General features: G+C 39.5%; 1 protein-coding gene across 11 annotated transcripts in view; it reads left to right on the forward strand.

Moving 5' to 3' along the window:
- Nucleotides 1–14,427, forward strand: part of Tcf4 (transcription factor 4) — a 346,375-nt gene that overhangs the window by 276,985 nt on the left and 54,963 nt on the right. The window lies entirely within an intron of this gene.

A 14,427-nucleotide genomic window follows, 5' to 3' on the forward strand; every position in this document is an offset into this window, starting at 1 on the left:
TATAGGCTATGAACCTGTGTCCCACATACCACAAACACAGCAAGTCAGAGTCATGGACCCTACACTGGAAAAGCCTTGAGAGACTTTCCACATCAGTTTAGGGCAACTGTGCAATGGCAGCCTCATTACTTTTCCAGCTGTGTTACCTCTGTCTGATATCTTCTCCCTCGTGGAAGGACAGATGTTCTGACCTATGATTCCCTAAAAATCCCATTCATGAATCTGAGGACAGTTTTTGTTTTTGTTTTTGTTTTTGCTTTTGTTTTTCCTGAGTGAGACATATGAAGGATTCTGGTAAGGCCTTCCAAAGTTGTTAATCAGAGGGATAAACCTTGCCAGGGGAGAGGGCTTGCTTGCTTTCTCTTCCTTTGCTTCCCCCCCCCCCCCATTTATTTGATACATTGTATTGGCTCTCTACTCTAGGAAAAACTTTGCTCTGATCATACTTTAAAATGCAGCCTCTGGGGCTGGAGAGATGGCTCAGAGGTTAAGAGCACCAACTGCTTTTCCAGAGGTCCTGAGTTCAATTCCCAGCAACCACATGGTGGCTCACAACCATCTGTAATGAGATCTGGTGCCCTCTTCTGTATACATAATAAATAAACCTTTTTAAACAAAATGCAGCTTCTGAAAGGACCCTAAAGGGCCGTTGTATTCTATGGGAGATGAGACCTGAAAAATTCACAAAAGAGAAACACTTCTAACAGTAAAGAGCTAGCAAATCTTGGAAGCTGAAATCTTCCATTAACATTATTGAAATGGCCTTTGTCAGGAGGTTTCTTGGTCCATATCATTCCTGACAGCACACGTAAATATCCATTATTCCTTGGACTTGTCAGAGAAAAGAGACGAGTAAGTTGCCTCCATATCAGGAAGTTTTCTATTTAAGAAAACTGTCAAAATTATTTTCAGTGGCCTCAGCCTCTGGGCAGACTCTGCAAACAAGATACCCTGAGATCTGACCTGGTCATAGTATAGTCCCATTTTCCAATGAATGTCCTGGGGCAGACAGTAGATTACCTGCCTGTGGTCAATTCATTAGTGACAGAGCCAAACTTAGAAAGGTGGTCGTCCCTTAGAGTGAGTGACCAATCCTCATTGCTGACTTCAGACCTGTAGTTGAGACAAGTGCATGTGCATTTCTGTAGAAGGGGAGAGTATTCACCCTGCTGACAAAGACTGTGAGTGTTTTGAGCAGGAGAGAGTTTGCATTTCATTGGAAAGAGAGCCTCTCCTAGCTACATTAGCTCCCTAATTGTCTGTCTAGAAAAAAAACGACAGCAAACTGGGCACTTTAGAACTATGGTCCACAATCTGTCTTCCTACACCTGAGTCCTCTCTACACATGAGTCTGAAGTAATTTCTTTTCTTAGAGACAGCACGTGAGTTAAGACCTGGTATGTGTTATTTTAGTTTATATTTGTTTTGTTGATTGATTTTTAGTTAGATAAAATTAACCTGTATGAAGTGAACAATTCAGGCCTGTTTAGTATATTCAGGATGCTGAACCATCATGGCACCTGACTAGTTTCCAAACACTTTCATGATGCCAAAGAAACATCCCACCCACTAGATAGCTCTTTTCTATCCATCTGCCCATATTTTATATGCTTTTGACTTTAATGTTATCTTATACACAGACAAACATACATATCATATATAAATATATGCACATCAATTTCTTTTTATCTATCTGTCTGTGTATTGATTAGGAAGTTCCAAACTAATTATGTGAACAAAGATTGGACTTTTTAAACTGTTCCCCTTTTATCCATATTAAGAAATCATCTGGATTTGACATTACTATTTTGAAAATCCAAGATTATTAAACAAAATAAGATACCTGTTAAAAGTTACATTTCTTAGACATCAAAGGAGCATACTTACTATAATTGTATTGTTAAAGAAATTACTATTGTTTACATTTGTTTATACTGATCTTATTTCAGAATATTATTAAAATAGCTGGTAGTAAACCTTTGAACTATTTATCTCCAAAATTAAGAAAAATTTTATCATATGAAAAAATGCCTGGAATTTCACCATTAAAGAAAGCCAACTTAATTATGTTTTGAATATGCCTGAAGACACAAACTAATTATTGTTGACTACTTATTTTTCTATTGCATGGTCTCTTGTCTTCTTAATCCCTCAGTTTCTTTAAGAAGTTTTGAAATAAATTTGTCATTATTAAATGGTTTCCCCGTATTTCTTTTGTACACACAGAAACTTCTAGCCTTGTGCTGGCTAGAAGCTCTGCTCTGAGTTAAGTTGGGGAACTATGGCTGGTTGGTTTTACCTAAAGTTTTTCCTGAACATGGGAGAGAGGTGGGCACTGAAATAGGTAACAGAGAGGAAGCTGATTGGCTATGTCGACAATTTGCATCCCACTTCTTTTTTTCATTTCAGTCTGTGCCCACAGAGTCCTACATTTGCTAATTATTTCATGCCTTTGTTTTCCATTGAAAGTAGTTAAGGCCATATGTTTCAATAGAAAAGAGATAATTCCTACATTTTTTTTCAGCTCAGTGAAAGGGGAGATGGGGTAATAATTTTGCAGTGTACCATGGCTGTTCAGAACTCTAGCAGATTGGAGACTCAGTGTTCATGACAACTCTCTTGGTACACAGGAGAGAAAAGCATCTGTTTGAAGCACCAGTGCTAAATCTGGTGTTTCAAAGCACAGCATAGAGTTTGTTGGTAATTCCACTCGCTGTCAGTAAACATCATTTACTAATATGAAAGTGGACCTTCAGGCAGCGTAGACCATTGGTAATTTGTAAGGCTATTTGGATTAAGGGCTGTCACTTCTGACCTGGAGTTTGGACTGAAAAGACATAGGATATAGCCCCATTCCTAGCCCCATTCAGTTGTATGACAACAGAGACATTTCGATGTTTAACCTTTCTCTTGTCTGGTATTTCCTAATGATACAATATGAATAGGATAGTAGATACTTAGATGGACTTGGTCTCAGAATGATTGTGAAAAATGGTAACTCTTTATAGTTTAAACCTTGAACAATGGATCAATCATAGAATTTTACAAATTTCCTTTTATGCAGTTAGGTTAAATGTCAAATCATGTGTCTGTACAACTCCACAGCCTGTGGTCATGGTGCCTCTGCTGCATGGTCTTATCTTCTCAATTTCCCTTGGAGCCCAAGTCTAACTGACATCTTTATTTCATGGGTCACTACTTCTAAAATTGTGATCCTCTGTTTGTGTTTAACACAACTTTCTTAATGCCTCCTCTCACTTCCTGACAAGAATTGGCTACTTGGAAATGGTGGCTATTTGTATTTACTACATGCAGGTACAACAGCTGAAGACATTTGGGTTTAGAGAGGTAGAGATAACTCATTTAGGGTTTCACAAGATCAAATTATAAAATCATTAGCATTTTCTTTTCTACCTCCTCCCCTGGCTACCCTTTGGGTGCATCATACCTTCAGCACTTTCCTCTAGTCCTTTCTGAGGAACCATTGCATTACTCCAAAGATGGGATGTGATAGAAGATGTACTGAACAATAGGCTTGTGGCCAGGAACTATTTCCAGGGCTTCAGGCTTTATTCTTCATAGTCATCTGCCTTGACCTAGGTCTTCAGCAGTGGAATGGATTTATTTACCTAATGGTACCTACATTTGAGCTATTCACTTTTAAAAGTTATACCACAACAGTGAATGGCCATGCTTCTGGCAGGAGCCTAGGTACTCGTGTTCAAAAGGAAGAAGTAGAGAAGGGTGCTTTCAGAATCATGATGTGTAGACTATTATGGTGATTCCTCCACTTTCTAAAGAAAGCCCAACAATAAATACAATGGGAAGTAGAATCATTAAGATCTAGTCTGTCGGAACCAAGGAATGCTTTTCTTTCCCTATGTTGTTACTATATTCTCACTCTGATATGTATCTTATATGTAACATTTTATTCATGCTTCCATCAATGCATTTAATGAGATTCAAACCTCTGTGGTAGGCACTATATATTCACACATGCACCCAAACATATCTACCTTTTTAAAAATAATACTGCTCTTAGCCCTTTTATTTCTATGACCAGGTAGACCAGATAGCCTTAGAAGGACTTCTTGCCGGCCGCTACAGTATAGGATAAACAGCAATAATCAACATTGGAGTTAGAGTTCATTTCTATCATTATTGTAGAGTCATTGAAATTTCTTTCCTGAAGATTTGCATCCCTTATTTAACTGAGAAAACAGTATCTCTAGAGGTCATAGAGCTATTTATTTGCAGATACAACACACACTATTTTGATGTTTCAACACCTCCTAATTGAACAGTTCTTGTCATGATAAAAATACCATTTGGCTGCTGCAGGTGAAGAAAGCATTGAGATAGGAGATGATCTGTTATACATACCTGAAGATCAGGAATTTGTTGTGATTAGTGTAAATAAACATATAACATAGTAGAATTATAGCTATTGAAGATTTAAAATAAACAGAGTGATGGAAAGTAGTTGTGATCATACAAAAGAGTCTTAACATTGTCTTTACTTTTCTGATGAATGTTCAATAATAAAAGTGGGGGTAACAACTTAGTTAGGTGTTGAGAACATATTAAAGAGTTGTGATGTGCGTAGCATCCACACTGTTTTCTCTGTGCCAATCCTGAGCCTGTGATGAAGCCAACTCCTGTAGGAAGGAGTGACATAAGGAAAAAGAACCAGGAAGAAGTCAGATTTCAGCTGTTCTTAGTTTATTGCAAGTCAGTGTTTCAAGAGACCTTTAGCAAGGAATAACTTGATTAAGTCTAAGACGCTTGAAGTTCAGGCCAAGGTGCTCAGGATGTTGGCAGTGGACATTTTTGTGATATACCAAGTTGGATGCAATAACAAACCCAAAGAGTCTGCTCAGTTAGTGCCAAATGCAAGAGAACTGCAGTTATAAAAAGAAAATGAAGTATTGGAGCTAGAGGCTAGTGTACACAGACAAATCTATGTCCATACTGTATTTTAGTGCATAGGTTACAATGTTTTATCTTATTGTCCTTGTATTTAGTCCTGGGTTATTTTCATCAGTGAATCCCAGGGAACTCTTAGCAGATGAGTTTTTATCGCTGTGTCTCCAGAATCATCAAACAACTCTGTATGTACACCTGCTGTTCCTTTGTGCAAACTCATTCTGAAAATCATGTTTCTTGTGGCAGCCCATGAGCTCCCCGGCGTAGAAGCCTCCTGTGTCCTCCTCGGGCAAAATGACTGTCTTACTGCTGGGGTCATGGCTACTGAATGATCAAGCCAGGACTCAGCAAAGCTTTTGGTACGAGCCCATCACAGTCACCTTGGAGTATGCATAACCATCAAAACTTACCATCACAGTAGTTAAAAGGTCAAGTCTGAAATGGGACTACGTGATTCTGAATCTCAAGTTTGCCACTTAATTACATGTATGAAATTACGTAAACTATCTGTGCCTCAGGGTCTTTATCTGTGAACTGGAATGGGAATAAAGCAATGGACTAGGGGAAAGAAAAAATTATAAGCATAATTTGGCTGGAGTCATGCCTGGCCTATCAAAAGTAATGTAATAGCAGTGTATATTGGCATCATGGCCCTGTCAGTCATGGCAAACTTGCATCCTCATAGGCCTTGGAAATGGGTCTCTTTGTAGTTATGGAAAGTTGTGTCAAGTTGGGACACTGTTATTAATTGCTTTCCTTTATTTCTCTTTGATAACTCTCTGCCTGTCTTATGGCAGGGTAGATCTGAGGTTTCAATAGTATAGTATATGTAAAGAGCCCAGGATCTCTAGCCGGACGGTGGTGGCACATGCCTTTAATCCCAGCACTTGGGAGGCAGAGCCAGGTGGATCTCTGTGAGTTTGAGGCCAGCCTGGGCTACCGAGTGAGTTCTAGGAAAGGTGCAAAGCTACACAGAGAAACCCTGTCTCAAAAAACAAAAAACAAAAAAAGAAAAAGAAAGAAAAGAAGAGCCTTAAGTGTATATGTGACATGATAACAGATTAGTCTCTGCTGGCCATTTTACTGCCTCAGAGTTTCAGCAACACCACTTAGAAAATGCCTCCTAAAAGCACTGGTCATTGTAAACATCTAAGGTGCAATGCGCCCGCTCTGTTAGCAGTTAGCACTCTGTCTTCAGTGTGCTTCTTTATTGAGGGAAGCAGGGGTTTTATTGGTGTCTATTGGCCTTTCCCACGTAAATCTCTACAAAGGCTATACCCAACTCATTCTACATGAGAGTTTGGAAAGTGAGTCAAAGACCTTGGGAAAGATTCAGCTGTTATCCATGGGAGAGAAAATGGAAACAATAGCCTTGCCTTTTTGTTTGGAGAGATGAAATGACAAGACAGAGATGTGGGGCCGTAACATTTACCAGGTTCTCTGCAGCTCCTGGTGGGCTTTAGGAGCGAAAGGCACGTTATGTTAGCATGGATGTGACTGTCATCTGTGTGGTCACAGAGATCCTAGCAGGCTGAGTTAGTTAGCTAGGAAAGGAGGACACTGGCAGCCGGCTGCCCCCCTGCAATCTGAGCATTGCTTAGGTTCCCGTGCTCTCTCTCTTCCTGCCTCTGCATCCTCTTGATATTATTGACTTGTCATTTGATTAATAAAGACACAAGCAAGGAGGGGATGGAACTGCTTGCAGTTCTCCTGCTTCTTAACAGAAAAATGGAAATTTGCTTGGTGAGGAAAAAAAAATCTGCTGGTTGAAATGAACTTAAAGGATTTGGCTTCAGGTTTCATTACTTATGAATGGATAATCAAGAGTCCACTGCTCTTCAGAAGGGAAAATTGATATGTGGTGCTTATGGCAGGATGTGTGGATTGTGTTTGTGGGTATTGATTCTAAATATATTATAAGTTTGTAGGATTTCTTTGGGAAAAATACAGATAGATAGATAGATAGATAGATAGATACATACATACATACATACATACATAGATTGTCTTTCTCATATTTTTTTGTGATGTAACGTGGTAGAATGGAAAGAGAATATATCGTTCTGTTAGTAGCAATAAAATATAGATGCCTCACATATAATTGGTGATTTTCACATATGTTTGGGAAGTCATGAAATAGTCTCCTATGACCTACCCACCCCCACCTGAGCCCCAGAATGGCAATAAAAATAGCTTGAGAAATAAAGTCTTCATTGTGAATTGGTATAGAACACTTAACAACTATTTGATTAATTCCTTTCAAGGGCTTTAGTTAGAAATAAAATCTTTACAAATTCATCATCTAGTACCTGTGGATGCTTTTCCATTTATAAGAAGTACATCTCTGTGCATCAATAGAGACTTGTAGACATTGCTTTCTGTGTCTCCAGACATATAACTACTTCTACAAACATCTGCAGTATGGTCCTTAGCCATCACTTGGATGTGAAGGAAGAGGCTTCCTGTCTTCATCATTCAGTGTTCTTTGACTATGCAGTATAGATTGAGATTGTATCAGTTGGAGGGGCGTAATTCCTGGAGTTCGATCTTGACTTGGGTTTTGAGCTCTTGCGTGTCTCTGAATGTGATTAACTGCCTTTCCAGTTTAGAGCATGTGGCTGGACTGTAACTTTCCTTACCATTTTGCTGGCCATTTCATAAGTTAGAATAGACTTTGGAAGAGGATGCTGAGGACTGGAAGAGTTGGCTCACTGTGTACACACCTGGGCAAATCCTCTAACTTCTGCTCATTTTGCAAAATAAGGTTGAATTCATTTGAGCTTTGAAAGCATGCAGCCAGGAAACGCACCAGAGGATGGCAGGTGCAGAAGTCACGTGACAAGAAAGAGGGAGCCTCTAAAGAACTCATCTAAAAAGATTGTCTTAAGAAAGTCAAGATAAGAAAAGCAGAGAATATTGAATAAGGGATCCAGTCATTGATAACACGAAAACCAACCAGAAATATGAAGGAGTCTTTTACTGTGAAAAACAAAAATAAGGGAACAGTACCATGTCTAACTCCAATTCCTTTGTTAGAACCAGTAGTGACCAAAAGGGAACTTGCAACTCACAGCTCATGAGCTTCATTTCCAACATAGACAGAGATCGGGCCTCGAAGCTACTCTTCCATGATGTATATTACCTGGCACAATTTGTAGTCAATTTAGCAGATGGCTATTAAACAAACAAAAAGTCTCGGGTATGTAATGGTACATAGAATTTTAAAAATAAAAAGACAGTAGATGCAGTGCCTTGCTATCCCATCAGATGGATTGGTTGTATATCAGTTATATGTGCTATATTGGGAATACCTAGAGTTTGCCTCTCCCACAATCTCAGCAAAACAGTTCCTGCTTTCTGGGGAAAAATGAGTCACAACTAAGCTGCTGTTGCTGAGGTAAATCTCCTTACAGTGGATGGCACCATATCCAGCCACTCCTTCCAGACGGTCTTGCCTCTAACCTTGCACTGTCTGGCAGGATGTTTTAGGTATAGACAATTCTGTGCTGATTCTGGCCAGTATGGTAACCAATGGCTGCCTGTGGCTGTTGAGCATCTGAAACATGGCCAGCATGACTGACAACTGAAAATTGTTTCATTTTCATTAAGTTCAGTTGAAATAACCTTAGGTTACCAGTGACAACCAAATTAGGCAGCGCTTTTCGAGATACATTGTTGGAAGGCAATGAGTAAGTTTCTGACACAGTATAAATTTTTTTCATTTATGACATGCCTGTGATTGATTAGGGATTATGATTGGCAAGATATCACTCATCATCATGGTAAGAATCACCCCATTTGACAAACAAGGAAACCAGTGCCCCAAGAGATAGACTGCTTTGTCATATCTTTACAATGAATTGTAAGAGTGGAAATTTGGACCCTGTCAGTCCAGTTCGGAGCTGAGTAATTCCAGAACCTGCCAAGCCTATGCATATCTAAGTCTGGAGGCTGTTTCTTCAGGGACATCTCCCTTTTTCTGAAGTGTGGGCCAGCTGACAATTTCACTTTAACTCAGTCACATAGAACCTACCATTGCATGTCTCATTCTTGTGAATGTACACACAATCCTGCCTGTGCGCTGTTGTTTGTTCTAGCTGAGACCCAGATCCTTGAGAGAAAGAGTGTAAGAAATGAGAGTCTGTCTTGTTGCTGAGTGATGAGTTAGTCAGCTAGGAGGCTTCAAAGGCCACGCAGAGGCCAACAGACCCCAGAAGCGCAGGCTAAACTCATGTAAGTGTTCAACTGACACAGTTGAGAACACATGGAAAATCTCTCAAGGTCTGAGCCTTGTTGGAGTGCGTGTAGCCAGCACGTGGGCATCTGTGGCACTATTTTAATATGGTATTTTTCCGTTCATTGTAGATTGTATAGTAGGTCTCTGTAAGGATCTGAAATCATCATGCTGATTCCATTACTGCCTCACACAGTTTCAGCATTTACAATTCTCTTTGGAAAGTCGTATTCACATTGTACTTGCAGAATCACCAATGAGTGGTAAGATAAGGGACAGTGAAGACCTTCTGTACAATATAGTGAGCACCAACTATTATTGTACATGGTCTGGAGCTGTTTCTCTCTGGTCTTCTGAGCTATAGTTTCCTTTGTAGGGAGCACATTACCTGTCATGTGCATGGTTTCACTCTAAGGATGCCTTACAATATGCAAAGCAAACTGATATAGAGGAAAAAAAGATTCCCACAAGACTTTCTGTAAACTGTCACAAAAGTGATGCTCATGTTGATAGTTAAGAACGTCTTGTCAGCTGGGCAGTGGTAGTGCACACCTTTAATCCCAGAACTCGGGAGGCAGAGCCAGGCAGATCTCTGTGAATTCAAGGCCAGCCTGGTCAACAGAACAAGAGCCAGGACAGGCCCCAAAACTGCACAGAGAAACCCTGTCTCGAGGTGGGGGTGAGAAAGAAAGTCTTGTCCTACACAGAGACAACAAAAATGAACTCATCAGGTTGTGTTTACATATTCATGTGTATATATATATATATATATGTATATGTATGTGGCAATAATGAAGAAAGGGTCTATCAGTTTGAGGATGGGTACGGGAGGGGCTCGAAGGAGGCAAGGGAAAGAGAAAAATGATATCATTCTTTTATAATTTAACACATAAAAATCAATGAGGTGTAAAAATAAAGACTGTCTCATCTTTAAGAAGGAAGAATTGGGGGCTGGAGAGATGGTTCAGCAGTTAAGAGTATACTGGCTGCTCTTTTAGAGGACCCAGATTCAATTCCCAGCACTCACATGGCAGTTCATAACTGTCTGTAGCTCTAGTTCCATGAGATCCAATACTCTCACACAGATACACATACATGCAGGCCAAACACTAAGGCACAGAAAATAAAAATAAATCATTAGAAGTTTTGTTTTTGTTTTGTTTTGTTTTTTTTTTTGCTGTTTTTTTAAGGGAAGGAAGAATTGGTTTTAATACAATATAGACTTTGATGAGCAGTTCTTCTCTCTTTGCTTTATTGTTTTAATGGGGAAAGGCAAACTCCTAAATTACATTTGGGTTCTTAATAAAAATAAAGACAACAAAAGCTGAACACAAGCGCTCAATTTTTTTTTTTTTTCATGTACACTGTGTGTCAGGATCCATTCTGGTTACTTTACACACAAAGTACCATTTACTTCTCATGAAGTCTGCGTAGTAGGTCTTCTTGCTCCCATTCTACAGAGAACCTGGAGGCCAGAGAGGCAGAAAGTGTAGTAATGGAACTCACGGTCAGACTCAGGCTCATCTGGACCAGAACATTTCACCTCTCTACCCTTCTCCAGTTTTAGAATTGAAGAGTGTTGTTGATAGGACCATCTTATCTCATCATTATGAAAGTGTTAGAAGAATTATATTGTGAACTTCTACCACAAAACCTGTTCCACAGAGGTCCTGAACAATATAACCTTTGTTATCTTTAAATCTCCCTAAATGGAATACACAGGCCGAGAGAGGGAAGGATAGGGAACACACTTCTCTACTTTGTTTGTGGGTGGGTATTCCCATTTGATCCTTTGTTATACTGGGCAGAAGAACTTCCATCATTTCCTCGGTGGCTAGAAAAGATCACTGGACGCAGCTAAGGGGCCCACTGGAATTCTCAAATTACAAAAGAAGTTCTTTTTGGGGTTTTTGAGACAGAGTTTCTGTGGGTAGCCCTGACTGTCCTGGACCTCACTCTGTAGATCAGGCTGGCCTTGAACTCAGAGATCCAACTGCCTCTGCCTCTCAAGTGCTGAGATTAAAGGCATGTGCCACCACTACCTGGCAACAATAGAAATTCTATCTGTAAAGTGAAACCATTTTTATACTTCCATCAATCTGTGGTTTAGTGTTATGTAGACATCTTTGTTAAGCTTACGGCCTCTATGATTTTACTTTAACTTCAGGATTATGAGAGAGAAAAGGTGGTGCCAACCTTTGATGTGAACTGTATTATACCATTAATTTTCTATGAGGCTTCTACTCAACAAATGTTTTGTGTGAAAGGGTGATGGTCTGTCAGCCGCAGCCAACATTCTCCAATTCCAACTTGGCAATTTTTCACACTTCCTTCCATGCTCTTGTGGGGAGGGTGAGAGTCCAGTATCCATCTTGCTCTAAGTTGTCTTTCTGGGGCAGTATGAGTTTTTGTTTCTCACGATATTTTCCTTTGCTTCTTATGGGAGGGTCACATAAATACATTGCAGTCATTTTGGAGCTTTCCTTTCAAATTGAGCTGATTTTTTTTTTGGGGGGGGGCTGAATTTCTGGTATTTCTTGTTAAAATTCCAGTTAGGTAAGTAATCTTTCTATAGACCTAGAAAAAAATAAGAGGGCGGTAAATATTTGAGACCTTATTGGAATTAATGTCATTATAACACAACTTGTGGAAAATGCCACATAGGCTGCTTAGAACTGAGAAGCTGACAAAATCATCAGGTGAAGTAGAAAGAGTACAGCAGCGCACTGGCTGTCATCGTCCTTAAATTTGAAACATTAAAGGGAGCGTGAACGTTACTATTGCTCTTCTGTAAATGTCCTCTCACACCTTCACTACCATGTTTAATGACAGTGTCTATCAGCAATGATAAACAAAGAGCAATAACTAACGGTGTCACTCTAATGAGTTCCACATAGTGAGACAGTTCCTTGAACTTCCACTTTGAATTTCCTGGAGGTTAAAACTCATGTTTTACCTCATGGGTGGGGGCTGGCATGTGGCTGAATGGTAGATGCTTCTCTAGGATGTTCCAGGCCTTAGATTTCATCTCCAGCATCACTGTGAGTCAGCTGTAAGTAAATAAATAAAACATGGGAAGTTGAAACCAATAAATTCATTGGTCTCTTTAGCTTTTCAAAAAACATATCTATGCAGTATTCACTTACATCAACAAAAATAAAGACTGTCTGCCTTCAAGTGACATTTGAGGTGAGAAAAATGCAGTATCTAAAGGGAAAATGAATGGCGTCTAAGTTGCTATATAAACAACTTCACGTTTTAGAAGATACACAGAAATTACCTTTAAAAAATACCATAAAAATGTGCTCTGTTTCTGGTTAACAGAAATTTTCTTCTTGTATTAAGTATCTCCACTTGATGTGGTGGCGCACGCCTTGAATCTCAGCACTTAGGAAGCAGAGCCAGGCAGATATCTGTGTGTTCAAGGCCAGCCTGGTCTACATACTGAATCCCAGGACAGCCAGAGCTACATACTAGAGAAACACTGTCTCAAAAATCGAAAACAAACCAACCAACAAAATCTCCAATTGGCTACCGCACTAGGAACTCAGAAATCACTTATTGTCATGCACGCTAAAATCTTTTTGTCTTGTAGCTGTTCTTTCACAAGCAGGTAGCATTCATGAATTTACCTAAACAATCGTACCCTTAGGTATTTTAATTTATTCATAATTCAGAGTCAAAGTAGTTTTCTTATATATAACTATAATGAATGAAAAAAGTTCTTATCTTTTCCCAAAGGTCTGAAATAATTTCACCAAAATTGAAAGAGAGGGAGAGAGAGACAAACCATGTTAATATGATCAGGGTTGGGGATTTAGCTCAGTGGTAGAGCGCTTGCCTAGCAAGTGCAGGGACCTGGGTTCAGTCCTCAGCTCTGGAAAAAAAAAATAGTATTGACATTCTACTGTTCATGTTTAAGCATGATAGTGATAGAATAGTTACTAAAATTCAGCTATCAGTTATCTTCAAAGAGTTAACTCCTGCTGTTTTAACACACAGGTTGTAGAATAGTATGAAAATACCATTTTCCCCAGTAAATGGGTATTGATTTCTGGAATATGGAAGATAATACTGAACACAGTCAGCTTACATTGAGACTCGGGCCTGCTGCAAATCAGGCTTAGGCATGGGAACATACCACTGTCGTGGTCTGTCACTTGAACGGGGTGACTTAATGATCCCTTTGGCTTTTTCCTGGAAGGAATCTCTTTTTCACACTTTAGCCTTCTCTTGTCCCCTTGCTGAATCACGCAGTAGCACCCCACCTGTTTGTTCTCAGAAAAGACTGAGGCTGGACCCCTGCCTTGCAGTTCACTCTTTGTTTCTTAAAGACACTTCGGGAATGATGTGGGACTGCCACCAGCCCCTTATTATGAACCCTGTAGAGATAGAAATAAATTATTGTCCATACATTTAAGTAGAGAAAATTACAGAATGAAAAGCCATGAAAAATGGTACTTAAATCTCTCCAGGACTTAGGGGGAGAACATGCTTGCTGTCCACGGCATGAGTGGCTCTTTCTGGTGTGGTTTGTTTGGTTTAACACCCAGGACCTCCAGATTTTCAAGGGCGTGTGGAGCATTTATTTGATGTATGGATGCGGATGCACATTTCCCACATCTGTCTCTGTGGACCTACCCTTTGTGAAATCCTAAACCTGGTATTAATCCTACGACTTTATGAGTCATGGATGTTCTGAGAGAATTATATAATTTTTAGGGTGTTCGTTGGATATGCGTGGCGAAAATGGAGGTTTTTTTTGTTTTGTTTTGTAATCCTGCCGCAGCCTTTTTGTTGGTGAATTTTTTCTCTCACTGTGACCTGTGAATATCAGTGTAGGCTCACTGCCAAGTTTGTGAGCCGCTGCCTGCTTCAAAATGGAGGCAGGAAGGTATCCATTTTCACCAAGAGGATGAGCTGTTCAGTCTTTCCAACCATCTGGAGAGGAACTTTTAGAGCAAAAGAAAATGGGAATTAAAAAAGAAAAAAAAAAAGATTATATTTAGCAGAAAAGGCAAGGGAGAGAACCAATTAAAGTTAAACTATACCTTATGAATTTTTGCTTTGCTGTGGTGCTGTCCTGCTTCAAGGAAACATAAACAAGAAAACACAAGGGCTATTTATATAAGGAACTGGTTCCCCAAGTCTCATGAGGATTAGTAAACGAATGTTAAGTAAATTAGGTTTTTGGCACACTTTTAAAGTTTATTGTACATACAAATATAATAAGCTCTTAAAAAAAAAAGACAGCCCCTCTTCCTGTG

Source organism: Onychomys torridus, chromosome 13, assembly GCF_903995425.1.
Source record: "Onychomys torridus chromosome 13, mOncTor1.1, whole genome shotgun sequence".
NCBI lineage: Eukaryota > Metazoa > Chordata > Mammalia > Rodentia > Cricetidae > Onychomys > Onychomys torridus.